Source organism: Papilio polytes, unplaced genomic scaffold, assembly GCF_000836215.1.
Source record: "Papilio polytes unplaced genomic scaffold, Ppol_1.0 DF821956.1, whole genome shotgun sequence".
Taxonomy (NCBI): domain Eukaryota; kingdom Metazoa; phylum Arthropoda; class Insecta; order Lepidoptera; family Papilionidae; genus Papilio; species Papilio polytes.
This window is the reverse complement of record NW_013527248.1, coordinates 2,549,511-2,573,915: the sequence shown is the minus strand read 5'-3', so window position 1 is coordinate 2,573,915 and position 24,405 is coordinate 2,549,511. Positions and strand designations below refer to the sequence as shown.

General features: G+C 33.3%; 1 protein-coding gene across 2 annotated transcripts in view; it reads left to right on the top strand.

The window, feature by feature from the left end:
• The first annotated feature begins 875 nt into the window (after positions 1–875).
• LOC106107570 (fibronectin type III domain-containing protein 5) overlaps positions 876–24,405 on the top strand; it is a 50,148-nt gene continuing 26,618 nt past the window's right edge. For both annotated transcript variants that reach the window (XM_013288451.1, XM_013288450.1), the window contains exon 1: positions 876–1,144. The gene's annotated coding sequence lies outside the window, so the exon portion shown is untranslated. The remainder of the gene's footprint in view (positions 1,145–24,405) is intronic.

Here is a 24,405-nt window from a genome sequence, read left to right as displayed (position 1 = left end):
TTCACCCCACGGTTAATGCAATCAGTTCAACACACATGTTAATGCATGTCATTTCCCAACTGCCATTTGTAAATTTTAAAATAAGAATGTTATATTTTGAAATAAGAACGTTACTAATATTAAATTATGAATGTCAATGATTTTTAAAATTAGAACGTAAATATTTGAAATAGGAGCAATTTTTTCATAAAATTTCGTTTTCTTTTAAATTGCTCAACCGTGTCGATATTAGAACAGAATTTTCTTCCTCAATTTGCTGTGAGACTATTCTCGATATTGAAAGGGGATAAAAATGAATACAAAAAGGATTATACAGTGTTCGGATCGGGTCAGTTTATCTTAAGGTGTGCTCTCACTGTAATAATGTTCCATTCTGTAGAGATCTTTCTTTGAATTAAATTATTATATAAATTATTCTCAGCGGAAAAAGGTAAGCCGACTCCATGTAATAGAGTAAGAATAAAATGTAGAGACAATAATTTGTTTACTTTTTTTCCGTAAAACAACGACAATGGGAAATTCGGCGTCACCTGTAGTAACACCGTGAGGAAAATGTAAATTGTAAACCGAAAGAGAAGCTTTTTCAATTTACATTTTAATATGTTAAGCAATTTCGACTATTTACAATGCAAATGCCTTCATACAAATTCATTCTTCAATTATAAAGGTCGTTACAAAGTTGTACCAAAGTTGCCACGTAAAGTACTTATATTTTAATCATTCCTTGGGTCCCTCATGTGAATAATATGCTTATGATAAGTGCGAACAAATGTCTAATTATGTCGCCGAGACGCTTTTAGTTTCAAAGCTGTCGGCTTAATCTATGTTACGGGACCGCCCATTGGCCCGGCTCAGTCGTACTTCGTTGCCGCCGACGAACGCCCGTACTTTCGCGCGCCCGTAAACTACGATTTTTAAATTTCGAACGCGCCTTAAAACCTTCTCTTTTCAAAACTCTTTCGAATGATTTTCAGTCTTTTATTGTCTGTGGATTACGTGACTTTTGGCGGGTAAATAAATGAATAATCGCTGTACAATTGTGTACTTCACTGTATCATTTTGCTAAGTGCTGTAAGTAAGTTTTCTGAAGTGTACGCTTGGAGAGATTTTCGTGCGAGCGTCCTGAAATTTATTAATTGGGCAGGTGAGTTTATTTTATACCAAAACTTGTATAATAACTTTATTTTAAGATTTGAGAAAATGTAGGTATCAAGAAAATTTTAAATAGATATCGTTAAAAGTATGTACACTTTCAGTCTTGTACTTAAAGTACTTGTTTCTATTAGAACAAATGAAGTGTCCTTTTTTCGTCTAATTTAGTTTTAAATGTCATAGTTTATTTTTATTTATTCTTATCGTTTACATTTTAAGAACCATAAGTTTTATAATTCTTGATACAAATATGTTTTAATTTAATTATAATCGTTGTGTTGTAATAAGTTAAATTAAAAAAAATGTAAAAGGAAATTGACAACACTCTAAGGAATTAAAAATATAAAAATAATTAACTAATGGAACTAGGAACATTAATATATGCGAATGAACTGAATCCAATTTTAATGAAAATACAAACAAGTTTTGTAAAAAATCACTATCTCGTTTAAAAACAATATAGTCCACATAAAAATTTATACTACAAAAGTTTGCCAAAGTGTTTGCTATCATCTAATTAAAAGAAACTTGTTTTTTTAATTAATTTAGGCTTTGATAACTTTAAGAAAATGAATCATATATTGTTTTAAAATTTAAGGATCTTTGCTTTAAAAGAACACGTGTATACGTAGTAGGTCTTAACATATAAACGTTTGTGTAATATTTCGTACTTGAACTGCAACACTGCAAAGATATTTTCGGATCAGTCTGAACTAAAATCTCCAGTTGCATTAGTTTAAAAATAACTTTGTAACTGCTTAAAACTAGACTATATTTGACGGACGGCTTTGAATTGTCTTAGTGGTTAGTAGACTTATGATTATTGGAGTAAAAGTCAAGTATTTAACATTTTGCCCACCACATATAGAGGATTATAATTTTTTGGTTCAATCCAGCCAGTGTCTAAAACTCCAGCAACCCTTTTAGATTCCTGTGATCTCCGGAAGGGAATTAATTAATGTACAAAGTAAACTTTTAATGTTTTTTCTTTTATCAGAAAGAATTGCTTGAAGACAACGTAATCTATTTTTAATCTATGGAGTGACGAGTTGTGGATTGTCATTTGCATACGTAGATAATGATTATAAAACGACAATTGCTACGGCTTCGCGACTCTGTGTCACCCACATCGAGGACACGGCATGGTCATGACTTTTAATTGCATCGATTTTTCTGCAACGTAAATAAAATCGATCATTACTTGCTATAATTCATTTTTTACTCTAAAGGCCTGTCCCACTAGATTGTTAATTGATAACAATCCATCGTGTAAAATATGTGATGGAAATATCAGATTTTGTTACATTATCTGACAGTGACGTCATTTTTAAGCTATCTGAGCTTCATACCAGTGGTGGTATAGGCCCTAATACTTACATCATAGATTTAAGTCAAGTACATTGATGAAAATGTATCTTTAACAATTTTACTTTCTTTAATACATAGTACTGAAATAACGTAACTTTCAAGTATGTTGTAAATCGTTTGAATTAACACAATGTTAAGAACCCCTCACGATTTCTTAAAATAAATACATCAAATATAAATCAGGAAATCTCATTTTCTCAGATCCCAAAAAATACTACAAGCAAATAATTTGTTCGGAGACATTCGGGAAACGAAGGGCTCGAACTTATTATCTAGGAACTGGAATCAAATACCCAAGAGAAAAAGCTTTTGCACCTTATACTCGTACTCATAGATAGAATTCGTAGAACAAAAGTTTTTTGCATAAACGATTGTGCAAAGAAAATTAACTTGTAACTGTGTGTGCATTAATTGCAGTTACAATGCAAGCTTTCTTTCTCATTTTTAATTTTTCGCTCGAGTTAATGGTAACCTGGTATTTAAATTTGAAATTTAGCGAAAAATTCATCGCGAGAAAACCTTCTCAGCTGTGAATAACATTATTCAAATACAACGTGGAGTTCGCGGTAGTCGGGAAGCGTGGCCAGGTTTCGTGCCTCTTATAAATGATAATGAACCTACGTTTTATATGTCAAGCTTTTTAACTCGAAAACTTATATAACAATAGAAGTTTATTTTACGAGTATAATATAAGGTGGCAAACGAGCAAGCGGCCACCTGAATCCACCGAAATGGAAAGCGACCGTCAAATCCACTTTTCCTTTCCATACTTTCCTCTTAAGAAAGAGGTGGAAAGGGAAAGGGACTAAAATTAGGCCTCCGGCACCACACTCATCAGACGAAACGCGGAATAGCTTCCACTTCACGCCTCTTTTCTGTGTGGTTAGGTATAGCACCGGGCGAGCCGAACAATTCGTGCGAAGATGTTAAAGCGGGCTCTACCACTGTTAAAGTCTTCTTTTTTAAAACATAATTGTAGAATCTTTATCTGGTTTTAAGCTTATGACTATTAGTATAATCCCAAGTTATACCCTTGTTACAATTACAACATTTATTTTCATTATAGTGGGACTTTTAATCTTACAAAATCTTACACATTACTTTTATTTATATTTATAATATATGTATATGTTCTTTTAAAAATGGATGTGTGGGGTAACACGAATGGATAAGATACGAAATGAGTATGTTACAGGAAGTTTGAGAGTAGCCCTAGTGGTGGAGAAATTAAGGAGTATAAGGTTAGCGTGGTATTGGAATGTTATGAGGAGGGATGAATCGCATGTAACAAGAAGGACGTTAGTTATGAATGTGGAGGGGTACATCGGTAGAGGTAGACCTAGAAAGAGATGGATGGGTTGCGGGAAAGGTGTCATGATTAAAAAAGGAGTGATGGCTGAGATGACGGATGATAGAGTTATTTGGAGGACGAAAACTCGGCGCTCCGACTCTACGGGAGTAGGATAAGATAAGGGAGAGGATGATGATGTATCTACTTTAATCTTGAGATATTTTTATATAACCCCTTGCTTAACAAGTAAAAGTTGTTAATCCTTCGACGTCATTGCGTATACACACCTTAATACAAGAGTAATTAAAATTACGTTACATAAATTATTACATCGGTTGACTGACGAAAGCAGCAACGTTAACCTTTTGGCTTAACCGCATTGTATTTCGCGAGTCATGTCTTTTAATTGCGGCGATTGTTTGAGAAAAGTGTGAAAATAGTGCTTTTCTTTTCTGTCAATCAAGTTACTCTTTTGTTTTTGGAAATCACAGATTGCGTGATTAAAAAAATATGCAAACAGTTTTCTGCGAGGCTTTCCTTTTAAAATCTTTGTGTAACTCTTTTCACTTTAATAAAAGTCGTTTAAATTTGAATGAAATAATTGTATGTTTTGTTAATAAATTTAAAGGTAACAGTGTTTTGCACTTATCTTCGAGACTTGAGAACAATTAACTTGTTTATCTTGAAAGCATCGTTATTTAAACACTGGTTTGTTTTGTTGTAAGATTTAAATATTCACTTTAATGACTGTAGACAAAGTGATATTTTTCCCGGAGGGAGGCAAATGTTTTATTGTTAGGGTTGAAGATTGAGTTGTTAAATTGTTTAGAACAGTTTTGCAGATTTTATGGTAATATCATAGTTTCATTCTTTTGGTTTTAACATCCATTGTAAAATGTATTTAATATTCTAACCATGTACACCTCAACGTAATACAACAAAGCCGTGAAATTCAATTTTCGATACATATGTACAATTGCATTTTACTATCCTTGTATCCTTTATGGCTTTGAATACTGTTAGAGCGCGCGGATAACTCTATCACATTTCGGGGACGTAAGACAATAAGAAAAGTAACAACCAAACAGTGGAATTGACTGCAAAACAATCGACAATCGCGAACTGTTCTGCACCGCACTTAAGCTCAAATCCCCAGTGTCCCTACATTGTTCAAATATGTCAGAGAGTTACCATGTCCGAATCAATACTGGCAACAAACGTTGCCTAAAAATATAACACACATTTCACGTTCAATACCGGACGAATGTTTTCAAATGGTAATGGATATACGCTACTCTGTGTACAGCTATCTCAGGCTAATATTGCACATTCGAAATACAATTGCGCAATTCCTAATTTCGTCTTTCTATTAGTACTTGTTATGTATGCTACAAGATTTCCTTTATCTAGATTTCATTGATGTTTTTTGTTAATTACATTTGTCTTTCATCGTAGTATCATTAGCTGAATTTAATAGTTTGCAAATAAATAATTCTGTGAGAATAGAACTATGAACAATATTATAAATGCGAAAGTTTACATGGACAAATGTTTCTAAACGACTGAAGGAATCTCAATAAATAGATGTAGAGAATAATCTGGAAGAACACAGGCTACTTTCTTTTGCCCTTTTTTAATTTCACATGAACCGGGACGCGAGCTAAAGCTAGTAATCAATAAATTAAAAACACAATTGCACACACAGCATATTAACAAAACTAGACATTAACCAATAAGCAACTACATACATTTATATTTTAATAAACCATAAGAACCAAAGAGTCTAGAGTAATAAATGAAATAACTTCAATTTCGGTACTCAATTTTATTGTGAAAGATATAAATTATTTTGTAAACACAACACAATTCTCCTTAGTACGTGACCTGACGCAACTTTTACAAACACAGACAGTACGAGTCCCCAAATTGCTGGAGCCACAATGAAACATATAAAAGCCCTTGTATCAACAGCGATACTCAATTTTATAGCCCTTTTATTAACAAATCTCAGCCACACGAGCCCATTTATTCATTCAGAAAATGAATATTCAAAGGTGCTCACTTTTAAAAAGTCAAATGGATTTTAAGCTGATCAATTAATATTTCTCGGAGGTTTATTTGCGTGGAAATTATTCTGTTTAATGCTGACTGAATTAAATGATTTGTAAACGTTTTTGTTAGTATGTTAATGTTTACTCTTACTAATATTATAAATGCGAAAGTTTAGATGGATGTATGGATAAATTGGTATAGATGTAGAGAATCGTATGGAAGAATACATAGGCTATTTTACTTTGTTTTTAGTAAATTCCTTACGTACTTTACTTTTGTAATTCCAGTCGCGTGGGAAAGCTAGTTATAGAATATTTGTTATTGCACAATATGTACTTACATGTGTGTAAGCTAAGTTTTTGAAGACCTCAAAATGTTAGTTTACAATAAAAGACGGTAGATGGCAGTAGATAAAGTTTTATCAATCGTATTTAATGTAACTGATGGCCGAATACTGAAACAAATCTTAAACAAATTGCTTCGTAAGCACCGCTTACATCTTTTTAATGCAATTTGGAGTCAAAGCGTCAAAGCGTTATCATTAAAGACACTTTTATTATTATATTTAAATGTTTCAGTATTCAGCCGTGAGTAAAATAATAGTATAATTTAATTAAGAATGTAAAATTCTACACACTGTATAAATGTAGTGAACCGGTGACTCGCAACTTCATTAGAGAGCTTACGTCGTACCGTTAGAAGTAAGTTGATTACGACCGAAGCGGTTGCATCAAAAGTTAGTGAATTCAATTTTGTAGCTAAATTGAAAACATGTACAATTTTTTGGACTCGATTTTTTTTGCATAATTCCGCAATAAGCATCAATTACAAATACAAATATTTTATTGGTAAGCGAAGTCATAAAGTTAAAAAAAAACTTTACAGATATTCTGAATGAAAATTGTGTTGTCCATTCCAATATAGACTGTACTACCGAAAAAATGTTAAAACATTTGAAATTAGAACATGTTTTAAACAATGACCATCAAAGCCACTGGAAGACCAGTAAATTCAGGTGAACGCCAAAAGTAAATTTACCGAAGCAAAATGTAAAATATGAGAGATTTATTTCGTATTGTAATGGAATGTGTGAGGCGAGGGAACAATACACTATGAAAATATTGGCCTTTGTTACTTTTGAATTTTATAACAGATTCAACTCAGTATTGAGTTATACAAAGTGTTGATGATGTAACTTAAAAGTCTTTAATATTTGTTCAATGTAGCAACATATTTCAAGTTTGTAATATTTATATTTATTTCTTTAATTGTGTTTATTAAGCTGTATTGATTACCATTTCTACGATTTGTTATCTGTTTACTGCTATGTTTTAACACGGTAGATGGAAATAGTTTTGGTAGTTTTTGAATATAAAAAATAAAGTGAATGTTAAGAGTGGCCAGCACACTAGTAAAAAGTCGGCCGTCGGAACCTGGACTATGCGCACCTATTTAAAACCAAGTGTTTTATTTCGTGTTCTCTTCGCTGCATCCCTTATACAAAGCTTTAAAGAAAATATTTAATACGAGCTGGTGTTCACGACTTCGTCCACGTGTAAAAAGTAGTAACAAAACATACAAGAACTATTGTATTTTAGTGATTAACAGAGTTGATAATCAAGTCCCAATGACTTTGGAAATAACCTATAAAATCGGAGTGTACGTGTAGTGAAGTGATGTTAATGATGAAATTGAATTATTACCTAAAATAAAACTCTGGTGTTGTGTACCTAAGTAATCGTATGACAAGTACAATTTTATTTCCGCACATCCTGTATGTTGTAAAAATCGTCATTTATTTTTAACAAAGTCATACCGTAAAATGTTTTGTACAATTAACTCGAAAATATAAAACTCAATTTAATTATTCATTCGTGTAATCGTCTGTAGTGTGACAACAGTTTTCGTTGTTTCATGCAAATAAAGAGCGCATAAAACTTTGTCATTGTGTCGCACGTGTTAAAAAATAACGCATATTAACGACTTTTACGCGTTTTAAAATAACTTTTACAGAGAAAAATGCATTTTACGTATAAGCTGTTTTTACTCACATAATGAATGCCTTTAACTTAGAGATTGTGTAGATAACTTCATTATGTAAAAGTAAAAAAAAAACTCAAGGAACTTAATATTTTAAGAAAATATTTAAAATGTAAAGGAATCATTAATATATCTATACCAATATTATAAATATTATAAAATTTGTATATTTGTATGTATTGAAATAACTCAAAAACTACTGGCTGAAATAAAAAAAAAATTACAAAATTAAAAAGCTACGTTATCAGGGAGCAACATGTGATTTTTATTATTTTTTTAATTTCGTGTAGGTGAAGTCGTGAGCAACAACTATAGCAAATTTTCTCCTACTCTAGAGAATCGAAAAACAGGAACATTTTCTCTACAATTTATTTCCAACATATTTGTAATAACATGCATGTTCTACTAAAGTGCTATTGATTTACCTAAAGGTTCGATGGTATCCAATTTTTCTAAGAGCCACGAAAGCTGTCTATCAAATACGACCCTAAGATTTTTCTTAAGTGATATGTTACTTTGAAAACGTACGCTTAGCAATATTGGCTTTTAGCTTATATTACTTAGCATTTTGATTTCGGTCAGTGAATAACTTAGTGTGTAACTTAACTTATTACCTTTATTATAACCTGATATGGTATGATTAATCTAGTCAGATTTAAATACAGATCGACGAATATATCTCACACAGTGGGCATATCAAACATCAAACATTGTTATAACACTAAGCACGCATACCTGTGACGAAACTATCGCACAACTGTTGTGCGATTGTCAATTGTTTCGTAGCAAATTCAACTGTGTAGTTGTACAACTAATTATAGTAGTCTGCGCACCTTCATATAAGCTCATAAGTATCAAAGCGCGACTAAACAGTTGTGCGATAGTTTACTCCAATGTGTGTCCAACGCTCTCTTTTCAATATGTAAAACGTGTCATAACATTTTTATTCATCTGTAGATGCCTTGTTTATTATTTTAATGTCATTTACATATCTTCTGACGGAACTATTTTTACCAGGCCAGATATCTTAGTTTGACTATAAAAAGTCTAAAATGTCAGTTCAGTTATAACGTCCAAAGAATAAAAAGGGAAAAATACTAATTGTAAACAAAAGAGACAAGAATAAAGCTTTCCGAACTGACGATGTCTAGAGCTGTCGAGTCCATCGCTTGTCAGATTTGTGTCGCTCGTTCGAAATACAAGACAGTTTACAAAAGCTATATTTAACGATAAAACTGTTTCTGGTATATCATCTACTAATGTTTTCGAGCTTAAGTTAATGGACGTATTGTGATAAAAATTATATTTTTGTACTTTAACATTGAAACAACACGTCGATGGTTTGCTTGGGTGATTAGATAAATAATAAATATTGCCCTTTGTAATTGTGGGTTTCGATTTTAATGACATTCAAATTCCAGTCACTGTTTTGTCAAAGAGTAAGTAATGGACGATTACTTACTCTTTGTCAAAGAGTAGGTAATGGATGATTACTTACTCTTTGCAAAACGTATGCACCAACTTTCTGCCTTGCACAGCCGTGTAGCGAACGGTCTGTTCTCGGCGGTATTTCCAAACCGACTTAGGGTTCTTAAAGAAGCGAGCTTACAATTTCCTCAAAAGCCGGCAACCCATCTGTAGTTCCTCTGGTGTTGCAGATGTTCATGGTCGTCGTTGACCATTTTGGTGTTTTTGCTGCTCGTTTGCCGCCTAAAAACAATATATGTCACAGCAGCGGAACTCTAAAATAATATAAAATTAGTAACTCGCTGACTCATTACCTAACAAAACATAATGCTTTCATAACTAATCAATGACAGTCAATTTCCGTTAGTCATTCGCCTGCATACATAAGTTATCAAATCCGGATCGAAAACTGTGCATGCTCTTCTTGTATTGACTAATTCATTTGTACTACACACGGCCGTATCCGTTACATCGACACGAATGAGTAAATATAACCAGGTCATGACCTTCTGTTCCACCTTAAAAATTATGACGTCACATGAGGGTTAGGAAATATTAAATAACCACTATTGCGCCATTTGCTTTATTAGTTTTTATTTTCGGCCAGCTATCTCGCTTACAATTTTCTTTATTATAACATTACAAGCTTTTGCCTGCGACTCCATCCTTAGTAAGTAGCGTTTGTGTTCTTCCATATTACGCTCTACATCTATGCCAAATTTCATAGATATCCGTTCAGCCGTTCTACAAATTCTAACAAATATCCATCCAGTCATCTAAATATTGCTTTTATAATAATAGTTAGATTTATGGTCTAAATAGTAGTTACAAAGTTAAAAAAAATACAAGAATATTTCGTTAAAATTTGGAAAATATAGAACAATTTTTTTTCAACAAAATTGGTTGGTTTAGTTTAGTTCACGTATAATTTCTAAGATATACAAAATCGTGCTCCGTAACGGTCCTGAATCCAGACATATTGGTCTAGTCTAGTATCACTTGCGGCACGTACGCATATTACAAGATTTCTAGCGAAACCTTTGGCCTTGTGTAGATTACCAAATCTGAATATACTTGATTGTATAGAAAATATGTTTACCTATTTTCTATATTATTAAAGTACAAGCTGTTCTTGTCCGGTTTCATCCGCATGGAATTATAAAAGAACTTTATTTTATTATTTTCATATGTGAAATTCCTAATGGCAACTGTCAAAATTACAGTTACCATAGTAACATTTTAGTTTAGGGTGTGTACTATATGTGAGATAGGGACTATAAACTACAAACCGCAATTTTGATATTTGCAATTCAGAATTAGACGAATATAAACAATAAAATAAACTTTTTATAACTTTTTGCAGATAATATCGCAAGAGAGCAGCTATTACTAAAATAGAGTAAATTAAGTATTAAATAATACATTTACTATCGTTGCATAAAGTTGTAAAAAAGCTAAGAAACATATTCATATAATGGCTGTACAAATGTTTACAGAATAAGAAATCGCGCTTGGGGAATCCAAACTTAAGCGGGCTAAGTTAAACAGACTTTCATATAATATTCCACAACTAAGTTAGACAATATGTACATCGGTCTTGTTAACAGTTATTTAAGAACTAATAGCCGGTTTCTCAGCTACCTTTCACCATTCGTTAGTGTGTCTCATCATCCACTTGCCCTTATCCCTTATGGAGGGTCGGCACAGTATGTGCTGCTCTTCCATACATCTCTATCAGCCGTCATATCTGAATCCACTCCTTTCTCAAGCATATCTTCTTTCACACAATCCATCCATAATTTCTTCGGTCTTCCTCTTCCTTTGTAGCTATCCACATTCAATCTCAACACTTTATGGTTTATGTCCCCATCATTTCGTCGCATAATATGTCCATACCACGCTAACCTTTTGCTTCTCAATTTTTCCACCACTGGCGCTACTTTCAAACTTCCTCTAATGTACACATTCTTAACTTTCTCCAATCTTGTCACACCACACATCCATCTTAACATACGCATCTCAGCCACATCAGTGTGTCTGATTCGATAAATTCATGAAATGTGATTCCGAACTACGTAGCTTGAGTTTTTCGTTGAATACGTCAACCTAACACTAATGAATCGCTACATAATGACAAAATAAGTGAAATTTCAGAAACTCAGTATAAATGGGTATTCTGATAGCATAGATATGTAGTTGCTTTAAAAGGATTTAAATTGAATTATCGAGGCTAACTGAACCAGCTTTTACTCATATTGGTGACAAAATTTTCAGGAAATTGGATGAGGGATTTTTCCTCCTAAAATATACCACTTCAGATATCAATTAAACATAGCCTTGCCAGGCTAGGATTAGGCAACCCGGTTACAATATGTGCTATTTCATAAAATGTAAGTTTTATCAGAAAATCTGATGAGGTAAGGTCATCACTAGTGATATATCTTTACCTAAGTATATGTTTTACCACACAGCTATGATTTAATTTTGCAATAGTGAAATTAGGTTATCCGGAACAAACCAGCCTAATAAATAAACTGATTATAATATTAAACAGTTTCATCGCAACGATTTGTTATTAAATAAATTAACATTACCCTTTGTAACGCCATTCGTTAGGCTGCTGTCAAAATTTCAGAGCGCGGGCTTTTAACAATTTACGTTACGTCTACAGAGCGTGTAATTCAAACTGAGGGAGTACCACGAAAAGCGAGAAACTCGTAACGCATCGATGAAATTGTTATGAGTATTGTTGCTGTCTGGCTAGTAGGGCGCTCATCAAATATAATACGAAAATTTCTCGCAAATGTTCGTGATAAGCCCTTTGAATTTTGTTTAAGATTTGTAGTTACTGTACGTATTGCGAGATTTGATACTGTACTCTGGATCTGAATTGTAATGTATCGTTTGTTTTAAAACTATTTTTAGATAGATTATTTTTGTACATCTACTGAGCGTCTGCAACAGGCTTAAGGACCATTTCTGAAGTAATTGCGGTCCAAATTTACCAGGACTGCTTGCTCCATATTGTTTATATAGTAGATAAAAAGGCTGTCAAAGTAGATTTAGGTACGTACATGGATTAATCGAATAACAGCAAATTTTAGGATGAAAAAAAACGTATTCAATTTACTCGGGTAAAACCTTCAATAGCAATTTTTAGGGCAACTCGTTTTCTGAAGGCAATTTTGTAAATGCTCGAATATTAGAAAAGGTGTGCCATCAAATTAACGACACGCATGGAACTTTTTACATAGAAAATGTTCGTAATTGAGATCAGAATATTTGACAAAAACGTAATATTTCAGATTTTAAATTTTGTAACAATAGTAGAAAATTCCTTTTACAATTGTCAAAATTTGTGTCGAGTGTCCCGTGTGACGTCATAGCGTAAATTTATTCATTTTTGAATTATGTTCCACTTGATCGATTATAACTGCAATTTCGTTCGTTTGTTTAGGATAGTCAGTCAAAATTATTGCTTTTCTAAATTAAATGTCTTGTCATAGTTTATTTTAAAGTAGCTTTTATTTCTGACTTCGTCTTCGCGAAATTAAAAACTGATAATGTAGCTTTCCAATGGTAAAAGAGTTTTCGTAATTGACCCAGCAGTTTTTGAGTTTTAACGTTACATACAAACTCTTAAAACTTTATAACATCACTATAGACATAGATAAGAGCGTCGGTAGCTCAGTGGTTTAAGCACTTGACTTGTAGTCTACAGGTCTTGGGTTCGAATCCCGCCGTGTACCAATGTGATTTTCGATTTTTCGAATTTTCATACGGACATAATTTACCAGAGGTTCTTACGGTGAAGGAAAACATCGCGATGCAACCTACAAAATATCGGCGAAGAAATTCAAAGATATGTGTGAAGTCAACCAACCCGCAGTGGACCAGCGTGGTTTGACAATGGCCTAGTGACCCCTTACTTAGAGTAGGCTCCGAGCCCTTCGGTGAAGACGTATAGTGAGCTAGTGATGATGATGATGATAGATATAGATATATGGGTTAGTCATTATTTAATTACGTAAAAACTTGTAAAAGGATATAAAAAGAGGTTTATTTCTTTTTCACCTCCGGCCGAAACTTACAAAGCCTCTCTCTGAAATGAAAGCCTATTTTCTAATACTTTGGTAATTAGAAAGTTCCGTTGAAAGCTTTTCCTTTCAGAAGATTTCTTGTTTATGTATGCTGTGCTTTACACTTCAAAGTTTTAGTAATAGAAAAATGTTTACTTGTTTAAAAGTTAAAATAATGGATATCCAATAAACAAAAAACACTGAGTCTAACGTAATCTTATAGTTTATAGATTAAAATGAATTTATTGACTATTTTATTGATACTTTGATAAAAGCAGATTGATTGAAAATTACGAAGATCCTTTGTAACTGTTTCATCTAAGTTGTAGACTTTTTCTAAGATTCGGTTTAAGACAATAATAAATTGACGCCTCTAAACCTTATTGGTAAAAGGTTTCTGAACCATTCGGCTTCTGACGTTTCTAGCAGGATATTTCTAAACATCGTTCAAAAACGAGGGAACTTATTTCATTTTACAAAATGTATATGAACATCTTTCGTGCATTACTTGAAGATAAATAAAATCCAACATCCACTCCTATAAGCTTTCTTATTCTTTATTTAAACAACGTTCATTTTATTATCTTGAAGTGTTTCTGTGGTAAGCTTAACTAACCGCGAATGGCGTAAGAATAATAAATTGCCTAAACAATGTTGAAATTTATTATTAAGCAAAATTAATGCGTTCAATTTAACAAGGCATTCAGTGAGGAGTAAGTAAAATTTATTACTAAAGTGTATAGAGTGATTACTGGGGGAGATAAGCCCTCGAGGGCTTTTGCTCTGAAGCTAGTTTTAATTCTAAATGTACGCGAAAGTAAGATAAATTCTTTCCGCAACACAATTAACTATTCTACACGTACCGAACAAGAGTAAAGTGAAACAATTCGAAGGTGATGGAAAATTAAGAACTAAAAATACAGTAATTTATTTAGATATTGTCAATGATCTTATAGAAAAAAAAAATATTTTAAAAAGCAGTATTTTTAGTCGCGCTGTTTTTTGGTTTTCTATTAAAACTCTGAGAGCTAACGTCCATCAATACACTGCAATCTCCTTTATACAATTCTGCCAAAGGAAAGCTGACGTAAACTGTCTCGTAAAATGAAGTAATTTTACGATCAGGAGATTTAAAATAAAACGCATTTCAATTCAAAATATTTAATCAAGATCATGATTTTTTGGTAATTCGTAAAAGAGTTGTACGCGTTTTATTTCTATGGTGAAGTTATTTTTGTATTACCACTAATGCGTTGGCTGAAATCCAGTCGGTATGACATCATGACGGAAAAAATGCTAGCCTAAAAGCTTAGTAACATAGAGCTTCTGTTTCGTGCGATAAGACAAAATAAGCTGGAATTAAGTCACTAGCAAAAATTACCTTTTCATTTCATATGTCGTCAAGGAATTAAATTCCCTACCCACTTAGAATCGTACATATCATTATATCGGCATAACAGAGTTTTATATTTCAAATCTTCAATCAGTTTGATTTTCAGTGTAGTTATCTTAGCATAATTTCATATTAAACATGAAACTTTATGACGTGAGATGATTTGGCGAGAGTCGCAGAGCTAGGGATAGCGTTATCAAAGATTTATGTTAACTGTTGTGTGAAGCCAGAACTCACTTAACTCTTAGACTACTAACATCTCATCTCATTCTATTTCGAAACGTAATTTAGTTTCATGATGTTTCACTTAAAACAACAAAACGTTCGAAATTCAAAATACGAACAAAAATCAGTTAAAGCAAAACTAATCTAAGAGCTGGCGTACACTTTTGACTAAACAAGCGCACAGCTATTGTGCGATTGTCGATTGTTTCGTAACCAATTCAACTGTTTAGTTGCACAACTAAAAATCGAGTAGTGTGCGCACCTCTATATAAGTTCATAGGAATCAAACCGAGACAACAGTTGTGCCATAGTTTAGTCAAAGGATTTTTATCAGACTTAGATATCTCATAATACTTTTTGTTGTAAAAACATTAACCAATGCCAATAACTTTTAATATTATGCAAATAAAAAGTTCCAAAGTGATAACTTGACTTCAAGTTACAGCGGTTTGAAAGCTAACAATTTGTGAGCTTAAGTAAATTTAAATTACTAAGCGCTGTTAAATCAATAGATAAACTTTTCGACAGCGAAGTGAAATTTTAGCATATGAATACTATACTAATGTATGTTAATTCTTACTAATATTATAAATGTGAATGTATGGATGGATGAATGTTTGGAAGAGTTAGAACGTTGAGGATAGTCTGGAAGAACACATAGTTTACTAATTAATTTATTTTAATACCGCGCAGACAGAGTCGCGGTCGGAAGCTAGTTTCGATAAAAGTGGATTCGACTTTATCCAAACAAGTCGAAAGTCAATTTGCTCCATATAATTTATTTGTGAAAGGCCCAAATTACGGGGATCGATTCAATAAATAATTAAGAATGGAACTTGTCTATCCCTTTGTACGGACTTGTAAATATTTATACAGAGTTGTGCGTGAAGGTATTAATTCTTAAGCCATATGCGGACTGTTTCAAACTATCGTTAATAAGAGCTTTAAGCGGTTTAGCTTTATTCCATTTAGCAGTCGCGAAAACACTACACAGAAGTCGTAAGACCCACACTTGAAGCTAATTTAAGGAATCCGTGTATGGCAGCCCTTAGTAAATGTTAACTCTTGTGAAGGATAATGTGTGTAATAGTGTTTGTAACTATTGTTAAGAAGAAAATTTACCGCGCTATAGAATTGGCGCAACACTAGATTATTGGCGTAAACGTCACATCTCTGACAGCTGTCAGTGTCATTAGAAGGTTGGATATTCGCGCGCATTCCTGACGAGATGAGTGACTAGATCTCAAGTGCAGTGTTATAATTATTGTCGCTAGTATCAATTAAATAAATTGTTTAAAACTACACAAGGCGTTACTAAAGCGTTTACATTTTTCACGTCTATGTTTTTGTCGAAAAATTGTCGTGAAGATATTATTTTTCTGCTATCATGCTCCTTTTAATATATTAAACTTTGTCTTTCGAGGAAAAGTCTAATTTCCCGCGAATAAATATATAATTTCACTTTATGTGGCCGATAACAAGAAAGCACCGTAATAACACCGGTCAGACGTTAATAAAACACATATTACGATAGTCAGTCTCCGTGTTATTGCGTCAAATACTCTGGTCTTATTGTTGCTAGATTTTTTTTCATACAATGAGTATGGAGTCATTAGATGTACATCAATTTTTTTTATTCTCTTGTTGGCGTGATACTAAGGTATAATGACTTCGACGTGTGCGCACATCGCATCGGTCTAATCGACCGACAAAGAGTAATAAACCATATATGAGTGAGTGAACCATAACAGTGGTAGTGCCCGCTTTAACATCTTAGCACGAATGGGGCGGCACGCCCGGTGTAATACCACGACCACACAGACGACAGTCGTGAAATGAAAGCAATTCCGTGTTTCGTCTGATAAGTGTGGTGCCGGAGGCCTAATTGAAGTCCCTTTCTCTTCACCACCCTTTGTAAGGAGAGTATAGGAAGGGGAAGTGGATTTGACGGTGGAGGAGATGCGTAGGAAGGGGAAATATCCTCTTTATGTGCGTCTCCTCATCCGTCGGATAAGGGTAGGCAACGCATGTGCGATGTCTATGGGCAGCGGTCGCTTCGCCATTTTAGCGGATTTATGTGGCCGCTTGCTCGTTTGCCACCTTATATTATAAAAAATAAATGAGTATTATCCTCGTTGATATAAAATGATGTTGCACTTTGTCCTACTCATTTGAGGGTAATTACTATAGATTTTAAAGTTTGAAGTGTTATTTGATTTCAAACCTACTCCCTTCATTTTTAAATATACCCTAATAATTATAATACTAATAAGGTTATCACAGAATCTTTCTTAGCTTAAGTTAAGTGTTCTTTAGTACACTCAAGTGCATATATGCTTATAGTCTTGTAGGGTATTAAGTAAGATCAAAGGAATCACGCCGATGACCTAAATATTTATCGATTTAACCTCTTTGTATGTGATTTGACAGGTCACATTAACATTTTTTGAATGCTACTAACACAGTTTTACAAACACTTACTTTACAAAAGGGATTAGAAAAATCGATAAATATGGGTTAGAAAAAAGTTTTTATAGAACACGGGGAAAAGGTGAAACCGGGTCACATTATATTACCAACACTGTCCATAAATATTTAAATTACCACCCCGTAATCGGATCGGTCTGATCGAATAAAAGAAAGCGTATGTCCAATGTAATTGTAACCATAAAGACGCGTAGAAAAACAAAAGACATTCGTTTCATTACAATCCTTATTTACACTCAGAGTTTAGGAACTAAGGATTTCACTTGGAGTAAATTTACTTTTTTTTATATAATAAAGGGGGGCAAACGAACGGCGAGAACACCGAGGTGGTCAGCGACGCCCATGGCCATCCGCAATACCAGATGAACTACAGATGCGTTGCCGGCCTTTGAGGAAATGATAGGCTCGCTTCTTGAAGGCCTTAAGACGTATTGGTTTGGAAATACCACCGAGGACAGACCGGTCCACAGCGCGGCTGTGCGGGGCAGATTACAGATTACTTACCATACCTGACAAGTAGACAGTTAAAGGCACAGTGGAAATGTAGCTTTATTCCTGTACATTTGTACATCACATAGAGCTGAAATAAAACTTTAAGAGCGTTTGCACACCTTTAACTAAACTATCGCACTGTTTAGTCGCGCTTTGATTCCTATGAGCTTATATGTATGTGCGCACACTACTCGATTTTTAGTTGTGCAACTAAACAGTTGAATTGGCTACGAAACAATCGACAATCGCACATCCGTAGTGCGATACTTTAGTCAAAGGTGTGCGTTCGATCTAAGTCAATTGTGATTTGTAATTGAAAAACGTCGTCCACGCGATATTATAGGCGGACGTTTTTAAATGATGATTACATGGATGCAACAATGTTATTTATAACGCTGTTTTATGGGCTTGTTAAATAAATTTCTAGCAATTTCCATTTCAAGTAGCCAATATAAACGAGTTCTGCTCGTAGCTGAATTAATTACATTGCAACTTGTAAATATGCAATAGCAACATATGTTGTATATTTTGGTCCTTAATTCGACCGAGATTTTATGTTACCAACACACTAAAATCAAAATCTCACGTATTTTTCTCTAACTAGCTCAATGTTTTTTTTTAATTAATTGTTCGTTACAACAGGCACTGTCGAATCAAGGCTTGAACAATTAAGATTTTTTTTTTCTCAAATTCTACGATATAAATTAAGTTTTTTAACTCATCTGATTAATGTCTAATCGATTGAACATTTGATTTCTCTTACGAGAGGTCAACGAAGGTCTTCAGTAATGAGAAGACGCACAGAAAGGTAGACAGCAAATGTAATTAATTAGACTTTACTTGTATCATAAAACTAATATGAAATGAATACCTACAAAGAAATCTCACAATACGAGATGAAATCAATGCGCTGATATAATCCGAATTAGGGCTTTCATTATTTCTTTACCTATTGTTTACGAAACCTTGAATCTCGGTTCTATTGTACAGTTTAATCTGTGCGGATTCCATACAAGGATCCGAAGGACATTATAGCTTATTAGTTGCTAAGTAATAACTTAAGTCTGTGAGTTCAAGAACTTTCGACTATAATGCTCTTTGACAAAGACTTTCTTGATAATCTGAGCGTTTACTTTGAATTTTGGTTACGGAGTGAGGATTTTTTTGGAGTTAGGAATTATTTTTTGTTTTTTTGAATATTTGAAATACAAAACATTGACACAACGTGAGTAAACCTGTTAACATCACATTAAAATTTATTGACAGGAAAATATGCTATAGAAATATACTTTGTTGAAATTTCCTTTGACATTGTCCACGAGGTATAAAGGGAACGGTGATAAAATTGTTGAATAAACCCTTTGCGGTTGTAAAATTTATGTCCCGAGACTTACAGCTTTATAGAAAAGAATAAGAAAATTTAAAAGAAATGTTTTATAACGTTAATTAAAAAAAAGGAAAAGAGTGCTGGTAAAAAAACATAAAAAGATTTTCCCATAACCTTATATAGAATACTTGAACCAAATAAACAAAAACTGAAATACAAAAAAAGAAGAGAATCAAAAAAAGTACAGAGTACATATTCACCTATGATAAAAAGAACACTTATTTTAAATAAAAAATAACATTAAAGCTAATAAAAGAACTAAAAACTTTAGAACTATTATGCCAAAGGAGTAACATCATAACCTTCTACAATGGTTAACTACGGCATAGTTTTATGTGACAATGAAATAAAAATATTATCTATACTTCTATACCAATGTAATAAAGAGTAATCACACACTTCTTTGTGGCGTAAGATCTCAGCATTTATAGTATATTTTTGAATAATTCTTTTTTTAATATAAAGCCCTACACTTACGTCATGCTTTAGGAAATATACTTTCACGCTTGTACGTTGTACTAAGGGAGCAAATAGATTTGAAAAAAACCTTCATGCGGAAAAAGGGACCATAAAGTACAAGCTGCCAACATTAACGAAGCAAGGTTATTATGGTAACGGTAATTTTGACATTTGCAATTGAGAATTTGACAAATGTGAAAAATAAAATAGTTTTTATATGTGTGCGGATGAAGCCGCACGGGAACAGCTAGTTATGAATAAAATTAATATATCTATTTAGTGGTTATACTTAAACTGAGTGCTTGATTTCGTAGTAGAACATGCTCCGGGTCTTTTGAGGTGTAAATTAACCCAACGTTTGTTTGGCTTAGGTGAAAGGCGAGGGTTTAAACTGAAAATCTGTATAAGTGTTCTACAAAAGGTGAAAGGTACGGGGAGGAATCGATTAAACTTTTGCGTGCGGGATTGTAAATTAGCATTTCAATTTTATGTGAAACAAACATTCAATAACTAAGAATGACTTCTGAAAAAGAAAACTCCATCAATTATAAGCGATCAAATAAGAAGTAAAGGTTACCTTAATTAAAGATTAAGATAAAATTTCTGTTGTTACGTAATTCTGCGTTTCTGCCTAAGGGCCAATTATAAATATTTCGATTTTGTAATTAAAAATACATTAAGGATTCTGAAGGTTATGAAAACTTAAACTGAAAATCAAGTATTTACCACTTGGTACGTAAGGAGAAGGTAATAAACGTGTGAATAAGGTTTAGTCATAAAATTATAAAAAAAACATTGTTTTTTAAATTTTTTAAAAGTTACCGTTACCATAATAACTTTGCTTAATATTGGAGCTTGTAGTTTATGATCCCTTTCCCAGATGAAGGTTTTTTTTAAAATTTATTTACCCCCTAAGTTTAATAGCGTAAAATATATAGCCTAAAGCGTGTCGTCGGTGTACGGTTTTTTTTTATTAAGGACAGAATTATTCAACAATATCCTACGCCATCCTACACCACAAAGTAGTGTGTATTTTACGCTTTATTATGTTAATTGTATTAGTATAGACATAGATTTAAAAAAACTTAAATAGCCACGTACTCTTCTGTTCTATGTACTCATAGCCACTTATTATATTTTATTAGTTAAACAAAACACATATCTAAAAACAATTAATTTATGAGAGTGACTCTAATCAAACTTATTGGGTTAAAACAAGCCGAATCACATATGATTGGTACAAAAACCATGATAAAGGTTACGTCACTGAAAGGCTGTATCATTACTACGGCTGCGGAAAGCTCTACTAATGAGTCATGTCATTATCGTGCTTTTGACATTGATTGGTACCTATTGGTAGTTTTATAAGCTTTTTTTGTTTAAGCTCTAATTCGCACATAAAAAGCGTCGCATTCTAACAGCACTGTAAAACTGTACATGGGTATGCGTTTATATAATTTTAAGCTTTTTAACGCGTTATAAAAGCATGCAAGCAAAGCACGACTTAGGTTCCTTCAAGAAGTAAGCCTATAATTTCCTTAAATGCCGGCAACGCATCTGTAGTTCCTCTGGTGATGCGGATGGTTGGTGTTGGTTCCCATGGGCAGAGAGGGAAGGCGGATGGCCTCCGGTGTTCCCCAGGGGTCTGTGTTAGGACCCCTGTTGTGGAACATCGGTTATGACTGGGACATTTATGGGATATGGACATACAACTGGGACGGTTATGGGAACATCGGTGATGAAGGTGCCAGCAGGGGCCACTCTCCGGGTTAACGGGGACGAGGTCCAGGTAAAGGCCCAGATATTTGCCCCCTTCTCATATAAAAAAATGTGCGAATGTGGTTAACAGAATATTCAGTATAAATATTACACGCCGCTGAAAGTATTTTTAAAACTTAATAAAATTAAAAAGGATATTTGATAATAGGATTTACCAATATAAATGATACTTAACTATTACAACTTACAAATAAACTCAGTGTAAAGTAGGAATGAACTGAATATTAGTAAAAATTAGTACAAATTTTGCTTATACTCAGTTTATTCCTAAGTTTAACTTTATAGCGCGTTTATTTGTAAGGCTGTTAATTTAAATGTTTATAATTACTGTTAACGCTTCTAAAAGCATGATTAAAATATGATTCGAAACTTGTAACTTCCCGTTACAGCGAATGTTAATTTACTCCAGACGCGTACCTCATTTGACCCTCTCCTAATAAGATAAATAAGTTAAGACGCTCTGAGTTTGTGAGTGAACTCATTATTGTTGGTTACAGTTAATTTTATTACGCCTTTGTTTACAATCTGACTTTAGTACAGATTGGTTCTATAATTAAATTTGACCTGCGAAGATAAAAGAAAAGACAAAGGTTGTTACTTTTTTTAATTCTCATAATAAGAACGATACTTACGAGTTTTGAAGGGTACACCGGTAGAGGTAGACCTAAAAGAAGATGGATGGATTGCGTGAAAGGTGACATGATCAAAAAGGGAGTGATGACTGAGATGACGTATGATAGAGTTATTTGAAGGACAAAAACCCGTTGCGCCGACCCTACGGGAGTAGGATAAGGAGGATGATGATGAATAAGACAAATAATAATAGGTACATACAGTATTTTTTTAAAGATAAAATGCTTTACACATTTCGTATTCACATGTTTTGGCGTTTTAAATTATTTTTTTTTCTGCATAAAACGTTTTATTTTACTAAGTTCGGCACATTTATAGATAATGTCTTTGTAAGTTCTTTTGTATGTACTTTATACTTTATACAAAGTTATTTATATAACTAGCTGTTGCCTGCGACTTCGTCCACGCAATATTAGGATAGCTAAAGTAGTCTATAATATGTCCATCTATATCAGCTGCCCTTCAGTGAAAGTCCGGTCGAAACCGATTCTGAGATTACCCGGAACAAACGTGGCTTGCGGACAGTCAGAGAGACAGACATATTTTTATAGGCGATTATCGTTATCAGCAACTTCATGATCTTCCTGAAATCTGAAATATTTCTTTTGATATTACAGACACTCCAATGTTATATAGACAAAAATTGTTCTAAAAATTAAGTCGACCTTTAAAATAACTTTCATGAAATACGACAAACAATTCTAAGTTATCAGTCATCAACAAACACCATCAAAACATGTTAATGACTTTTTTAGTTTGTGGAATTCACTATTGTACCATAATTTCTTGGAACAACCCATTCACATTTCATGAAACAATATTAAAATGTATTACTCACGCCTAGTACTTTCCTGTTAGCAAGATTGTAGTTATTTACTTAGTAATTAATTTTTTTTCTTTGTTACCTAGTTGTTGCCCGCGACTTCGTCCACGCAGATCCGAAGATTACCTGGAACAAACGCGGTTTGCGGACAGACAGACAGACAAAACCTTTTAATTTCGATTTTTGTTATCAGCAACGCAAATACATGATCTTCCCGAAATCTGGAATTTTCTTATGATATTACAGACACTCTATTTTTATTTTATGTATATATATGTCTACTTTTATTGTTTAGAATGGTATTAACATGAAACTGTTAATTGGTAATACATAAAAGTTTTCAATTAAAGATAGTGCTTGTATATGTTAAAACAATACGAGCATTAAGCGATTACAGTACACGTCCCTCGTGTAACGTTTAACCCCGACTTATCTCTTCCGACAGCAAGATACAATATATGGAAAAATAGCTATTATTCTCAGCCCTTAGGAAACGATAAACCAGAAAATGTTATAATTGAATGGTTACAAAGGTAAAAGAAGACCGTAAAAAGTATGGATGGATTGTGTAGAGGATATGCTTAAGAAAGGAGTGGATTCAGATATGACGGCTGATAGAGATGTATGGAAGAGCAGCACATACTGTGCAGACCTTCCGTAAGAGATAAGGGCAAGTTGATGATGATTCTGCGCCTTTAGGAATTTTTACGATATGAAGAACACCATTTCATTCGTATTCTTTTAAATCTTTCAACTGCTGTACTTATCCAAGAGAAATTATTCTGCGAATGTTAAGATATATAATAGAATAATTAAAAGGCCTTCGTCATTTCGGCGGATTCAAGTCGCTCGTTCACCATCTTACAATACAAAAAAAGATTATGGGCTGAATACTGAAACGAATCTTAAACATTAAGTAAGCGTCGCTTACAGATGGACGTCAAAATTTCGATTTCAACACACTGTTAAATGTTAAAATTTCGTTTGAGTGTTCAGCCGTATGTTAATGTGGGTTTAAATTTTATCCCTAGTCATTTGCGTTAAATAATAATTGTAAACAAAGTGAAATGTTCCAATAACCAGTAACCTTGCTATAACGTTACATTTTATTATGATGGAGAAATCCTCTTTATAAAGGCTTCTTTTAGAATTTCCATCTACTTTGTATACGACGTATAAAAGGAATGGAGACATGATTGCAAAATAAACCCTCCGCGGTTATAAAATGTCTCACATAGCTTTAAATAGAGACATTATTTTACGGTTATTTATCATACT